Here is a 14,607-nt window from a genome sequence, read left to right as displayed (position 1 = left end):
ACTCCCCTCCCCTCTCCCCACTCCCCTCCCTCTCCCCACTCCCCTCCCCTCTCCCCACTCCCCACTCCCGTCCCCTCCCCTCTCCCCACTCCCCACTCCCTCCCCTCCCTCTCCCCACTCCCCTCCCTCTCCCCACTCCCTCCCCTCCCTCTCTCCCCACTCCCCTCCCTCCCCTCTCCCCACTCCCCTCCCCTCCCCTCTCCCCACTCCCCTCCCCTCTCCATCCTCTCTCTCTTCCCCTCTCGGGAATGTGGGGGGGTGGGGTGGGGGGGACAGTGTAAAGTTATTATTATTATCAGTATTTTACTTTCTATCCTTTCCTTCCAATCCTTTACTTCCATCTAATTAATATATTTTCCGTTTTTGGTTGTAATCTTGAGTTAGGGTCCGTGGAGTTTGAGGAGAATCCGGGCTTTGACTCCGTCAAGAAACAGCAAATCGAGGAGGAAGCGGAAGAAGAAGAAGAAGAGGAAGAAAAAGAAAAAGAAGAAGAAGAAGCAGAATCAGAAGAAGGTGAGGAAACAGGATCACGATGAAATACTTCCGGGTGATCATTTGAACCTCGTGCTGGAACTGCAACGCAGCTCGTGATGGTGGTGGTGGTGGTGGTGGTGGTGGTGGTGGTGGTGGTACTCGTGGTCGGACCTGAACTGTATAGGTATGTTCGGAATCTCTCATTAATTCTGAGGAAGATTTGTAAAACGTTAATTAAAAGATAAAATAAGTTATTTTCAATAATTATCTGGAATGAAGAAAAGTTAAAGTAATTTTTATTAAATGTTTGTTGTTGTGTTTGTTGATTTAATGAGATGTTTGATGGAAACTTCCTTCCTGATCCCAAAAATGCAAAGAAAATGATCGTGTGGATCTAAAATGTTACATTCCTGGTTAACATTCCACGAACATTCCATCCTTTGTTAAACGACCGACCACGGGCGGGGGTTTCTTTCTCTGGTTGGTCATGGAAATTCGTGTCTGTGTACACCACGTGGTGCTCCGTGTCTGTGTACACCACGTGGTGCTCCGTGTCTGTGTACACCACGTGGTGCTCCGTGTCTGTGTACACCACGTGGTGCTCCGTGTCTGTGTACACCACGTGGTGCTCCGTGTCTGTGTACACCACGTGGTGCTCCGTGTCTGTGTACAACACGCGGTGCTCCGTGTCTGTGTACAACACGCGGTGCTCCTTGTCTGTGAACAACACGCGGTGCTCCGTGTCTGTGTACAACACGCGGTGCTCCGTGTCTGTGTACAACACGTGGTGCTCCGTGTCTGTGTACAACACGCGGTGCTCCGTGTCTGTGTACAACACGCGGTGCTCCGTGTCTGTGTACAACACGCGGTGCTCCGTGTCTGTGTACAACACGCGGTGCTCCGTGTCTGTGTACAACACGCGGTGCTCCGTGTCTGTGTACAACACGCGGCGCTCCGTGTCTGTGTACAACACGCGGCGCTCCGTGTCTGTGTACAACACGCGGCGCTCCGTGTCTGTGTACAACACGCGGCGCTCCGTGTCTGTGTACAACACGCGGCGCTCCGTGTCTGTGTACAACACGCGGCGCTCCGTGTCTGTGTACAACACGCGGCGCTCCGTGTCTGTGTACAACACGCGGCGCTCCGTGTCTGTGTACAACACGCGGCGCTCCGTGTCTGTGTACAACACGCGGCGCTCCGTGTCTGTGTACAACACGCGGCGCTCCGTGTCTGTGTACAACACGCGGCGCTCCGTGTCTGTGTACAACACGCGGCGCTCCGTGTCTGTGTACAACACGCGGCGCTCCGTGTCTGTGTACAACACGCGGCGCTCCGTGTCTGTGTACAACACGCGGCGCTCCGTGTCTGTGTACAACACGCGGCGCTCCGTGTCTGTGTACAACACGCGGCGCTCCGTGTCTGTGTACAGGCCCGGTCACACCTTGACGTTTTAGCCAACGTATGCCGATTTTTGAATTTTTTTTCTAAAACGCTGGCACACGTTGAATACGTTATGGGTAAGTTTTGATAACATTGAGAGCACGCTGAAAAACACTGCCATACGTCATTGTACGTTGGCTTTAAACGTTGTACTTTTTGGTTGTCCTCAAATTTTTTCATGCTTGAAATTTCACGACGTATGCAGGCGTACGACTCACACGTTCCGCGATGCTGGCCACAAGTTGTATGCACGGTCTGCGATCGTTGACAGACGTCAACACATGCTACTTGTAAGTTAATCATAAGTTGAGACACGCCAAGGTAATGTTTAGCGTACCCGAAACTTATTTCCAACCTATGATTAACGTGTTGTTGGCACGTTAACGCGATCGTTGCCACACATCGACAGACGTTACTTTTAAGTTACTCATAGGCTGAAAGACGTCGGTATAATGGATCGTCCTTGCGTCAGCGTCCACGGCCACGGCCAGGACACTTATTTGCAGCATTCTTCAAACTTTTCTTCGGCATGACGAGGATGTTCACACTTCGATGTCTAGCTTGGCTATGATTCCAATTGTCCATCGGCAGCGTCTATTTAAAATAGTCGAGTTTGAGCGTTTTAACACGTTCAGAAGAAACGTTTCAAATTTCCAAACCCCAGCGTCAAAAAACAAAGGCGAGTGACAGCAATTTAAATCGTTCATTGTAAACAATGAAAATAGCTGAGTGGTACCGTTTAAAAGTCGTTGAGTAAAAAAAATCCAATTGTTGAGCGCAAGCGTCTACTTTCAATAGTGGAGATGCAGCCATTTACATCGTTGAGTTTATCATTTAAATCGTTAAACGCAAGGACGATCCATCATAACCCACACCCTCCCCCTCACACTCACCTACTACTGCCAACATGAACAAACTACTATTAATACTAATACTAATACTAATACTGATACTGCTGACATGGACATCAACTCAAAAAAGGACTCGAAAGCACTGTTGGGTTCCCCTTTTATGAGCAGCATTTTTATATACCAATTCCCAAAACCGCTGGGAACACGTCTTTATATGGCAGTTGTAACCTAGAAACACGTTAATTTTTTTTTTTTGTCAACCGTAAGACGTCATTGGAATACGTCTACATACGTCGATGTGTGTTGGGACTACATAAAGAATTGGTTCAAAGCACGTCAAACATAAGTCAGAAATAAGTTTCGCGTAAAAAAGACATTACCGCGACGTGTTTCGACTTCTGAGTAGCTTTTTAGTAGCCTTTGTGGACGTGTGTAAGCGTCCACATATCGTGTGTAAAACTTATCCCCATCGCATGCGGAACGTGTGTCATACGCCGAGTAAGTCGTAAAATTTTGAACATGTTTAAAATTTCTTGACGTACTCTACTTACTACGACGTATGATAGCGTACTTTAGTGTTGTACTCACGTATACCAAACTTACTCATACCGTATTTGACGTGCCCTAACGTTTTAGACACATTTTTCTTAGGTCAGCATACGCTGGCAAGATCGCCGAGGTGTGACCGCGATGTTGACACTTCCATTTCTACGGCAGTTATGATTCGAATCGTTGTGCGTCAGCCTTTTAATAGGCTACGTCACGACATCGTCAGCGATGCGTGCAACGCGCTTTGCCTGCCTGCATGTTGCCTTTCAGCATGTTGAAAATTTTTCGACGAATGCCAGCGTACGACGCACACGTTCCGCCTACGCTGGCCATAAGTTCCAGGCACGTTACGCGATCGTTGACACACATTACTTGTAAGTTACTCAGAAGTCGAAACGCGTCAAGGGAAGGTTTAGCGTACGTGAAACTTATTTCTAACCTATGAGTAACGTGCTTTCAACCTATGTGCAACGCATCTCCAACGCATATTGGCGAATGTCGATGTATTTGACGTCTTCCGGACGACCACAGAACTTACTGAACGTGTTACCAAGGCCTCGGTCACATTTGCCACAGCGGCCGTGGGGTCTCCAAAATCTGCGGCCACTTGCAATTATACAGCGGCCGCAGTATTTCCACGGTCACACAATGTGGCAGTCACATATGTTTTTATTTTCGGGTAGCCACATGGCGTATTTAGAAATCGTGGAGACTGAAAATGTGGGGGTGCCGTACGGTCTTTGATTTGATGTCGCACGGTGACCTGAGGGCGTCGCTGCGGCGGCCATAGAATTTTCAAGGCAGACGCAAGGTGCCTGCAAGGCGACCGCAGGGGGGCCAAAGGCGAACGTGCGGCCAGACGGACGGTAACGAGTGGGTATATATACCAGTTCTTGTTTTTTACTGAAATAAAAATATAACAGTATATACTATAACTATAACATACCGTTGTTCCCCCAGAATCCGAACGCCCTATTGTTTGAACAAATTTGAATCCGAACAATTTTTTTCGAGAAAATTTTGCCCGAAAAACCTCATACATTTTAAAAAAACCGAACACAACGTAACGTTCATGTTTGTTCACGCGTCTCCCCCACCTGTTCGAGCTGCATCTTCGCGCTTTGTTCATTCGGTTCGTTGGTGGAAGTCCTTGTGAAAGCATCTCTCGTGTGTGGATCGATACTTTAGGCCTCAGTCACATTTGCTCTACGGCGAGGATACGCGGCCGTACGCCCTCTGAATTGACTGAAACGTGCGGCGGCTGCCGAGAAACTGAGGTGGCCTCAGGGTGGCCCTACGCCGTATGGCTATATTTTACAGGCCGTAAGGTCGCCGTGGAATAATAACGCGGAGTTATAACTTTTTTCATTTCTACGTTCGCCGTAGAAATTCGACAAGCCGAAACGAAAGAACTGGTTAAAAAAAAAAATTACCTAATCGTTACCGTCCGTCTGGCCACACCTTCGGCTTAGGGTCCCCCTGCAGTCCCCTTGCGGTCGCCTTGCGGGCACCTTGCGTCTGCCTTGAAAATTCTATGGCCGCTGCAGGACCGCTCTCAGGTCACCGTGCGACATCGTATCAAAGACCGTATGGCACCCCCACGTATTCGGTCTCCACGATTTATAAATACGCCGTGCAGCTCTCCAAAAAATAAAAACATGTGTGACTGCTACATTGTGTGACTGTGGAAATACTGCGGCCGCCGTATAATTGCTGGTGCCCGGACATTTTGTAGACCCTCCAGCCACCGAGCCAAATGTGACTTCGGCCTTACCTCGTGTTTTCACCTTCATTTGTGATGTTTGTTTTTTTAATCATCTTGTGTTTTAATTAATAACAAAAAAAGCAATCCGATCACGTGGTGTGACGGACTGTTCGGCAAGGATTGAATTTCACAGCAAAACCGGTTGTAATTTGGAATATCCATGATTACGTCATCCCGATGCGTTTGATGAAAGTGATTGTGGTTCTGCGGGCATCATGTTTGATGAGCTGCCCTCGGGGCAGCGCTCTCGCAGAGTGCGCGAGCGATCAGAACCCAGGCCGGAGCTGGAGCCTGTGTGGACCTTTGGATTGGTGATTGTACCAGTTTACATACAATACACCACCACCGAAGGTCATTTACTCATCTTATTTTACCTTAAACATGGGGAATTTCAGTTTAAAGTGTCTTGAAAGTGGGTTTTCTTTGGGTCCACGAACAGATTAATTCACTACATTATTTCTTATTGAGAAACTATTTTGGAATCCGAACTTTTTGCAATCCGAACAGCCTCCTGGAAGGAATTAAATTGGGATTCTGGGGGCACCACTGTGTATAGGCAATCACCTATACTTCGATCTCTAGTGGTAGCGCACGGTGGATGCACGGTCGACGCAGAGTGCCACGGAGGCCGTACGAAGGTGCACGGCGAGCGTAGGGGAACCGTTCGTCGACCGTGTTGCCCGCTGGTAGTCACACAGACCGCAAGGCCACCATACGGCGACCGTGGAAAAAATGCGGCCGCTGTAATTTTTGGGGGGTTGGGAAAAATCATTTTTCATTGAGAAGAGCTTACGGCAGCCGCACGAATAACGCAAGCCCACTGTACGCCCTACGTATGGTCGACGTGGAACACATCTACGTCATAGCTTGGCTTATCGAATTGCTGCGGCGAACATAGAAATGAAAAAAAAGTAATAACTCCGCGCTACAATTCGCACGGCGCCCCTACGGCCTGTAAAATATAGCCAAACGGCGTAGGGCCTCCCTGAGGCCACCTCAGTTTCTCTGCGGCCGCCGCACGTTTCCGTCAATTCAGAGAGCGTGCGGCCGCCGTAGAGCAAATGTGACCAAGGCCTAATTTACAGCTACCGTACAATGGCGTATTGGCAGCGTTTAGGGGAATTGGTATATAAAAATGGGGTTCCCACAGGAGGAACCCGTCACTGTTCCAGACTCCATGGTTTTTTTGTCTTTTCTTCCACATGACGGTGATGTTGACACTTCGCTTTCTCGTGCTGTTATGATTTAAATCGTTGAGCAGCAGCCTATTAATTACTTTTATATTATAACCGCACCAGAAATCGAAGTGTCAACATCACCGTCATGCAGAAGAAAAGACAAAAAAACCATGGAGTCTGGAACACTGATGCGAAACATTACCGAGACGTGTTTCGACTTATGAGTTACTTACAAGTAACGTGTGTCGACGTCTGTCAACGATCGCGTAACGTGCCTACAACTTATGGCTAGCGTATGCGGAACGTGTTAGTCATACGCTGGCATACGTCGAAAAATTTCAAGCATGTTAAAATTTGTCGACGTACTCGGCGAACTACGACGTGTGCCAGCGTGCTCTTAACGTATACAAAACTTACCCATAACATATTCAACGTGTGCCAGCGTTTTCGACAAATTTTTCATACGTCGGCATCCGCTGGCGAAATCGTCAAGGTGTGACAGCGGCTTGACACTTCGATGTTTAGTGCGGTTATGATTTGAATCGTCGACCCGCAGCCTTTTAATAGACTACGCCACGTGATCATCGGCGATACACTGCCGCGCGCAATGCATAAGTTAGACTATCGTTGGGCAAAGGATGTGAATGCCGACAACACGCTCAGCATTCGATGTAAGTTATCTATATGTTATCGAAACGTTCTGTGTACGTTACTAATACGTTATGCATACGTCCAACTCGTTATGAATACATTCAAAACTGGAAAAAAACATCAATAGTTCAGCGTACGCCAGCGTTTTAGATCCATTTTGATACCTTGCCATACACTGACTAAACCGTCAAGGTGTGACAGCAGCTTTACCAAGAGTCCTTCGGTCAAACCTGCGCTCACGTCTGCCTGATGGGACTGCGAGAGCCACCAAGGGGAGGCTTCCATGGGTCTGCGTGATACAATGTTACACTCGTCTTAGTTGGTGGGGAAGGAGCCGGATCCACGCTCTGTACAAGGAAATCCAACACAGGTGGAGGCCGTTCATCTCTTCATGCCCATGTGAACACCATACTAATTTATCCACACAAGATCCAAGGAAGAAAATCCAAAAAGAAATAAATTGATTCATGATTTTGTTTTATTTATATAATTTGCCCAACTCGTTTCTCGTTACTTCTGTCGTCTGTCATGTTTATAATATCCAGTTTCCATTCCAGAGAGCACCGAGCTGACGTCAAACCCGCTCAGGTGTATTGTTGTTGTTGTAGTTATTGTTGTTTTTTAGGATTTTTATTCTTCCCCTCAGTGGAGTGGGCATGGGCTTGGTTAAAAACGCACATCAACCACACAACTCCCCTGAACAAGACCCCACCAACAGCACTCCATTCACATGCACACAATCACCCATTAATGCTCAAACTACCTTAAAGTCCTGTCAACACCCCCTTACCTCTCCATTTCCATAACTTCCAGGTACCTATCTAATTTTAACTTAAACTTATCTTCTGTTTCTGCTTCCGTTACCTTTCCAGAGAGACCATTCCGTTCATTAATTACACTCTGAGTGAAAGTCCCCTGCCTTGCTACAGTCTTGACTCATCTCTCCTTTACTCTCAAGCTATGGCCCTTGGTTCTATCACTGTCTACTCTGGAGAATAATTAATGTACACTTATTTTATCTCACCCTTTCATCATCCTAAACATCTCAATCGTATCTCCTTGTAACCGCCTCCTTTCTGGTGTATAAAGCTATTTTTTCCATCAGCCTCTCCTCATAGCTCATTCGAGCTCGGCCTAGAATCATTCCAGTCGTCCTGCACTGAAACCTCTGTGTGGCATCTTTGTCCTTCCTGAGTTGTGGTGACCAGAACTGCACACAATATTTGAGATTTCTCCGCACTAATTCCTGTCCAATGTTAACACCACCTCTTTTGATTGATAAATGATCCCCCTCCGAATTCAACCGAAAACACTATTTCCTGCCTACTTTCCTCCCATTTCTCTTGCCACCCTCAGATCCTTCTCCTGTGTGACACACTCCAACATTACCCCTTGCATCCATTTTTAGCTCGCCTGTTCGAAGAACAGAGAGCTATAGCGATACCTTCGGCGTGAGCGTCAGCGTGAAAATGTTGAAGTTTTTGGTGCAAGTTATTTTTTTCCTTTCTAATGTTTTTATCGACCACACTATTTTGTACACCCGACATGTATGTATGTATATATATATATATATATATATATATATATATATATATATATATATATATATATATATATATATATATATATATATATATATATATATCGGGGCGTATTATGTGTCTGTCCATCCGTCTGTCTGTCTGTCCGTTCCTGTCTGCACTCTAACTCCCAAAGTTTTCAACTTTCACGTTTCATAGCTGGTATATAGGTACAGACTGTGGAGATGGTATGTTGCGACATATGTTGGTCATCTAAAGTGGTTGCCATGGCAACCACGATGCTGTTTTCCTTGTCGTAGCACAATTCTGTATATACCTTCTTGTTCGGGCGTATATTGTGCTCACTTGCGCTCTTGTTACTGATTACAATATACAAATATTGCTTGAAAATTATGTGGATCAGACTTCACTGCAATGCTTTATAAAAATATTAATTATTAGACGAGACTTTTAAAAACGATAAATGTATAAACAGGCGAGCATTGGGTGGCTTTGACACCAACTCTCTGGTTTTGTTTGTTTTTGTACCACTGCAAACTAAAGAAATACATGTGTGGACACCAAGATATTTTTTTTGATTTCAACAATTTTCTGGAAGAGAAAACTTATTGCATTATTTGAAAAATGTGCAAGGGTGCCAATATTTTTAGCCATGACAGAATGTCCAGAGACAAATCCCTGATCTCATGGTCTACATCCATTGTTTGGAGAGTTGAAGCATCGTGTCCAAGGTGGAGTGACCAGGTCTAAATCTCAATTCATGAACTGAGACAAGGTTGTTGGAGAAAACAAAGCATTTCATAGCAACTGGGTTTAAACTGTGATGCAATACATTTGCACCCTTTTTATTTCATGCTGTGATGTTGGCTGATTTCCAAGCAGATGGAAGATGAGCGATGGTAAATAACAGGGTGAAAAGAGCAGAGAGAGGAAGCGCAAAAGCTGCAGAGAAGGATTTTTAGGACACGTGAGCTGATGCCTTCTCGTCCAGTTGCAGAATCAGTCGAGGGTTGCCAGAAACGCTTCCATCTTTTCTGGTGCAAAAGAGACAATTTCGGATCATTTTGGTATGGGTGGAGACAGGGAGGGTTTCAGGACACAATATTTTGATATCTGTGGAACAATTCTCAGGCTGAATTGATATTGGCAGCTGGGGATATGGGAGACCAGTCCTTGAAGTGTTAAAAAATGAAAGCATGAATACACAAAGTGTGAATGTTGAAGCAGGTCACATTTTGTAATCCACGAATGTCGGAGTTCCACAGTATATGCCTTTTGATTACGTGGTAATGTTGCGAATTTGGAAAAACCCTTACACACAACATACAGGTTCCTTTTGCTCAGTTATCTCGGTAAGGACGTGTTTTATAGAGAGCTCCCTTTCCCTGGTCTCGTGGGTAAAAATAAGTGTAAATGCGTGACGATTGTTTCTAGAATATTCCAACAGCAAAACAACAACGGCGCTGCGGCAGCGCAATTCTCACGACCAGGCACGCGGAACTGGCGCTGTGAGTTTCACCAGCCACGCACGTGGTCGGAAACGTGGCGATGGGCGGAGCCACAAGCGCCTCCGCTGGAGACTCCACCCAGATGGGTGGGGGGCACCCCACCCACCGCGCCCCTGTCCAATGGGGGGGGGGTGCGGACAAGGAGTCGCACGATGTTTCCTGTCCAATGAAAAGGCGAGTGAGGAGGAGAGGAATATGTCGAAGGCACGGGAGGGGGCCGAAAAGAGTTGGAGTCCGTGGGGTTTTCTCTCTCTTTTGGGCTCTTTTTTGTCGTCCTCATTGTGGCTCCTCAGCTCTTTCGTCTTCGCTCTCCGCCTGGTTCCGTGGTCCACAGCAGCCCTCAAGGGGTCTCTCGTGCTTGGGTTCAGCCGGCTGGTTCGACGAGGGTGTCCAAAGCCCCAGAAGGATGAGGACATCCAGTCGCGTGCTCGCGGCCAGGTAGCCTGCAGCCCTGACTCCCAGCCGGACTATCCTTCTCTGTTCGAGAGCCAAATAAAGACCCAGGGGGTCCATTTCTATCTTGGTGTGTGTGTCTGCATGTGGGCCCAGTCCGTGAAGTAGTGAAACTGGTTAAGTCCCTTTCATTTCTTGTATTCAGTTTAATTTTGCCTTCTGTGTTCCCTCTTCCCCAAATTGCATCATTATATAAACCCCAATCGTTAAATGTTCTCAGCTCGTCCGTGTCCATTTCCACCATTGATTGAGCGTGCCGCGCGTGTTGGGAATTAGAAGGCCGTTGTGCCAAAATAACAGGATAAACGGACCTACGGTTCTCGGCGATTAAGCCGCTCGGAATCTCACACGGAACGGGCTCGCTTAGGCGGCTTGTTCCCGTGCGAGTTCCGTCGAGGGTGAAATTCCCCGGGAGTTGGACCACTTGGGTATTTAGGTAAATTGAAGTTGTCAATCAACCCTACCCCACGTGGTCTACCCAATGGTGGATTTCGGTCCAAAACGGACGCGTCTTCACCGGACTTTTCCAGAGAAGTACGATCTATGTTCCGGGCCATCGAGCCGAGTCAACTTGCGGCTCCATCTGGCAGTCATGTCGCGGCTGACGCTCCAGCAAATTATAACAGTATTTCACTTGGCCATGAGGTGCAAGCTTGGAAGGAAAAGCCAAGATAGCCATGTGAACCATGAGCAGCCCTTTTCGGTCGGCCCATGAAAGGTGTGCTCCATCCACAAATTGGTCCACAGTCTAATGGTGAGTGAAAGGGGAATGGCGTTATGTATTATCTGTGACTCAGGATCCAGAGGCTATCAGGGCGGTTGTACTGAGGGGAAGGGAGGAGTTATCCCGGAATTGACACCAAAAAGCTATGCTCCTTGGCCCGCTGTTCCTTCCAGAGCCATGCCCTCTCTGCTCCTCCAAACCAGACATTGCAGAAATAGCACGGGATGTTCTCCAGCCTGAGCTGCCCGGACTGCAGAGCGGAATCCCCCTGCACACTGTCGGATTTGTCCCAATAACACTCTTCTGTCGTGTCTGATCAGGCCCTGGGGCTTTAAAGGATCTCTGGTTCATTTGTTTGATTGAGGGGCACATCAATGGTTGTGTGTTTATGGGTTTTATTTTTGATGAGTGTGGATCAGCTCGCCATGCTCGCCTCTCCACACGGCGTTGCAGAAATTGACGTCACAGACTTGCTTTATTTGCATCATTTACACCAATCATAATTCGAACATTAATTTTGTTCAAATTTATTTGTCGTATTGGTGTTATTATATTTATTTAAAATGAGCAAATACCACCTTTCGTTTCGCTTATGGGGGAAGAAGGAGAGAGAGCGAGGAGGGTTGGTGAATCGAGGAGGGGTGGGGGAAGGGAAGACGGCGTGAGGTGAGAGGAATGAAAGGTCGACCTGTGGTGGAGCATGAAGTCCCGCCCGGACACATCTGGAGCCAAGCTTCCTGGAGACAAAATACTTCTTGGACATGTCCGTGGACAAACCCTGACTGGAGTCAAACACCATCCAGACATAACCATTGTCTGGATTTGTCCAGTTTCAGAGAGAGGAGTTGGTAAAATGAGAGAGGTATGGGAGAAGGGTGCTGTTCGATTGGGAGTGGGTAGAGCAAGGCAGACAGAGACAGAGACAGAGAGCGTGCAAAAGAAAATAAAAAATTACCGTTTTTACAGCCTTTTTTCCCTGCCGTGTGGGGTTGGCTTTTTCTTGAGGCAATGTTTTATGGCCGGATGCCCTTCCTGACGCCAACCGCGGTCGCCTCTGATGACACACAGGGATATGGTACACCTATTCCAGCCGGTGCATACACCGGGACCAGTACACTGGTACTAATTTCGCCGACCTCGGAAGGATGACAGGCTGAGTCAACCCCCTGGTGTTAATTCAGCAGCCAACAGGGCTTGAACTCAGGAGGCTCGGATCCCAAGCCGCCACCTGAATTACTAAGCCAACACCAGGCTGAGAGAGATAGAGATAGAGATAGAGATAGAGATCAAGATATATGGAATATATTGTTGGGGGTCGGTGGCGAGCACGACCACGAGGTGGGGAGGGTTCGTCGTCTCCCACCAGACTCTCGGAATTATAGGCCGTCGCTCCGGATAACTCTGAAGCCGGCGGGTCGAAGAACCGTCCATGGCCGCCAATATTTAAACCGCGTAGCGTAGGGTCTGTTTGTCTATAACCAATTTACCTAATTAACTATGCGATTTGAACTACCGGGGAAGGCACGCCCTCAACGCCTGGTTGAACCGGATTTACTCTACCGGCAGTGGTAAATTTACACCCCCGACCACCGCTTTGCCACCTCCCTTTCCGGCTCGTTGCAGTAGAGCAGGGCCGACCCAGGACGTCCCTGCTATGTTAAACCGATTACCGGGGATGAAGCCCCGTCTGAACTCAAACCCGGACCATGCTGCACCAAATTATGAAAGGACGAAAACGAGCTGGGAACATTTCTAATAATTTCTTTACAACAAATAAAAGACAAGAGAAGCGAGACTGAAAGCGAATATATTGGTATGGATTTGGAAACCTTGTGCACACAAACTTCCAGAGTGCCGAAGCTTAGTTATTTTGATAAGTATGTGTTTACAGTTGGAATCCCCCCTTTGTCGAATAGTAATTGCATGTCTGTGCTACGAATTATTGTATAGTCTGGTTTATTCCATTTTTTACAACAACGGACCATCACCTCGCTCCACCGGTCGCCATTGGCCACCGGTCACCACGTGTTTTTGGCTGAGGGCGTGGGCGGAGCCTCCATCACTTCGGGTCGAGGCTCCGCTCCATGCAAGGGCATCGACCGTTTCCTCCCGCCAATGAACGAAGAGCGAGCATAACAGGCACGCCCCAGCCAATCAGGAGGTGACCACGAGTCATCCGACAGCCCTTCGTCCAATCTGGGTTCGAGTGGGAGGAGAGGAGACCCTCCCACCAAAAGAGGAGTAGAATGGTTGTGAGGAGCAGTTTTCGGCAGACCGGGTGATCGTGAGGACGGCAGAGTAGTTGTGGGACATCAGAGGGCGGCAGACAGGAGGATCTTGGCGATTCTGAGCAGTCTGTCTTCGTGGCAGACGGTCGTGTGTGGTGGTTGGAGCGGTCTGAGAAGGTGGTCCTGGTTGAGCGGTCTCGTTCGTGGGCCATGGACTTCAGGTCGTGGGTTTGAGTCTCACCAGTGGTTCAGGTCGGTGTGACTGCACAAGGCGGGACAGGTACCCGGCTCGGCTCTGGTCCCCCAGCTCGCCTTTCTCTCCTGGGCTGAGGACCGAATAAAGACCCACAGGTCCATTTCATGTGTGTGTGCACGCGTGTCCGTATCCGTGCCCGTGGGCCCCGTCTTCAAGTAGGATTCAGTGCTTTTTCTTTGCTCATTGTCCATTTTTATTGCCTGCCTTTTATTCAGATAACTCTGCTCTGTGTCTCCCCTCCCCAATTATTTATTGTAAAATAAATCCCCTGTTAAATATCCCAGTTCGTTGTTCGTGTTTTCTTTCATTGACCCAGCATGGTTCGGGCTTGAGAAATAGCGAGGCCGTTTGGGCCGGTAAATTGTTCAATTGGTCTGGCGCAGCTTTGGTAACTTCCGCTCGGTTACGCCGGATCTGAGTCAGTGATAGTGACTCAGATCAGACACAGTCGGTCGATGGTGTGTTTTTCCCCGGAAGTTGGACGACGTGGGCACTTCGGTATATTGAAATTAGGCAATTAACCCTACCCCACGCGTCAAAATATTGGCGACCACGGTCCGCCAAGAGACCCGTGATCTCTCGGAGTTGTCCGAGAGTCACGACCTAAATTCCGTGTGTTCGGTGGGAGACGACTCCAGTGCTCCACCTCGTGGTCATTTATCGGCACCGAACCCTGGCCCACAACAACATAAGCAAGGAATATTTGCAATGATGCAAATAAAAACACTTAAACAATTCCGACTTAAAAGACGTGCCCAACACACTCAGACGCACACACAAAATAAAAGAAACCAGGATTTTATTGTTCCCCTCGCAGCCGCGAGGAGAGACGAGCTGGAGGTCAGAGTAAAAGAGTACTTGCCGTCGCAGCGAAGCGTGCTCGGAAATGCGGCACCTGTTGGCTAATGGTTGTCGGGGCACGGTCTGGGAGCTCGTACCAGGCTTGTGGTTCTGGACGGAACCCACATGGCGAATTGTTGGGGCACTCG

The 14,607-nt window shown here is 48.0% G+C and overlaps 1 protein-coding gene across 4 annotated transcripts in view; it reads left to right on the top strand.

Annotated features, from left to right (window-relative positions):
- The first annotated feature begins 587 nt into the window (after positions 1-587).
- The window catches only part of LOC147029140 (uncharacterized), a 62,469-nt gene continuing 48,449 nt past the window's right edge, over positions 588-14,607 (top strand). For all 4 annotated transcript variants that reach the window (XM_085876300.1, XM_085876299.1, XM_085876296.1 and 1 more), the window contains exon 1: positions 588-658. The gene's annotated coding sequence lies outside the window, so the exon portion shown is untranslated. The remainder of the gene's footprint in view (positions 659-14,607) is intronic.

Source organism: Eptatretus burgeri, chromosome 4, assembly GCF_056783735.1.
Source record: "Eptatretus burgeri isolate ZD-2024b chromosome 4, Ebu_testis_v1, whole genome shotgun sequence".
NCBI classification, from domain to species: Eukaryota; Metazoa; Chordata; class Myxini; order Myxiniformes; family Myxinidae; genus Eptatretus; species Eptatretus burgeri.
Note: the sequence above shows the minus strand (reverse complement) of the source record. Positions and strands in the feature narration are given on the sequence as shown.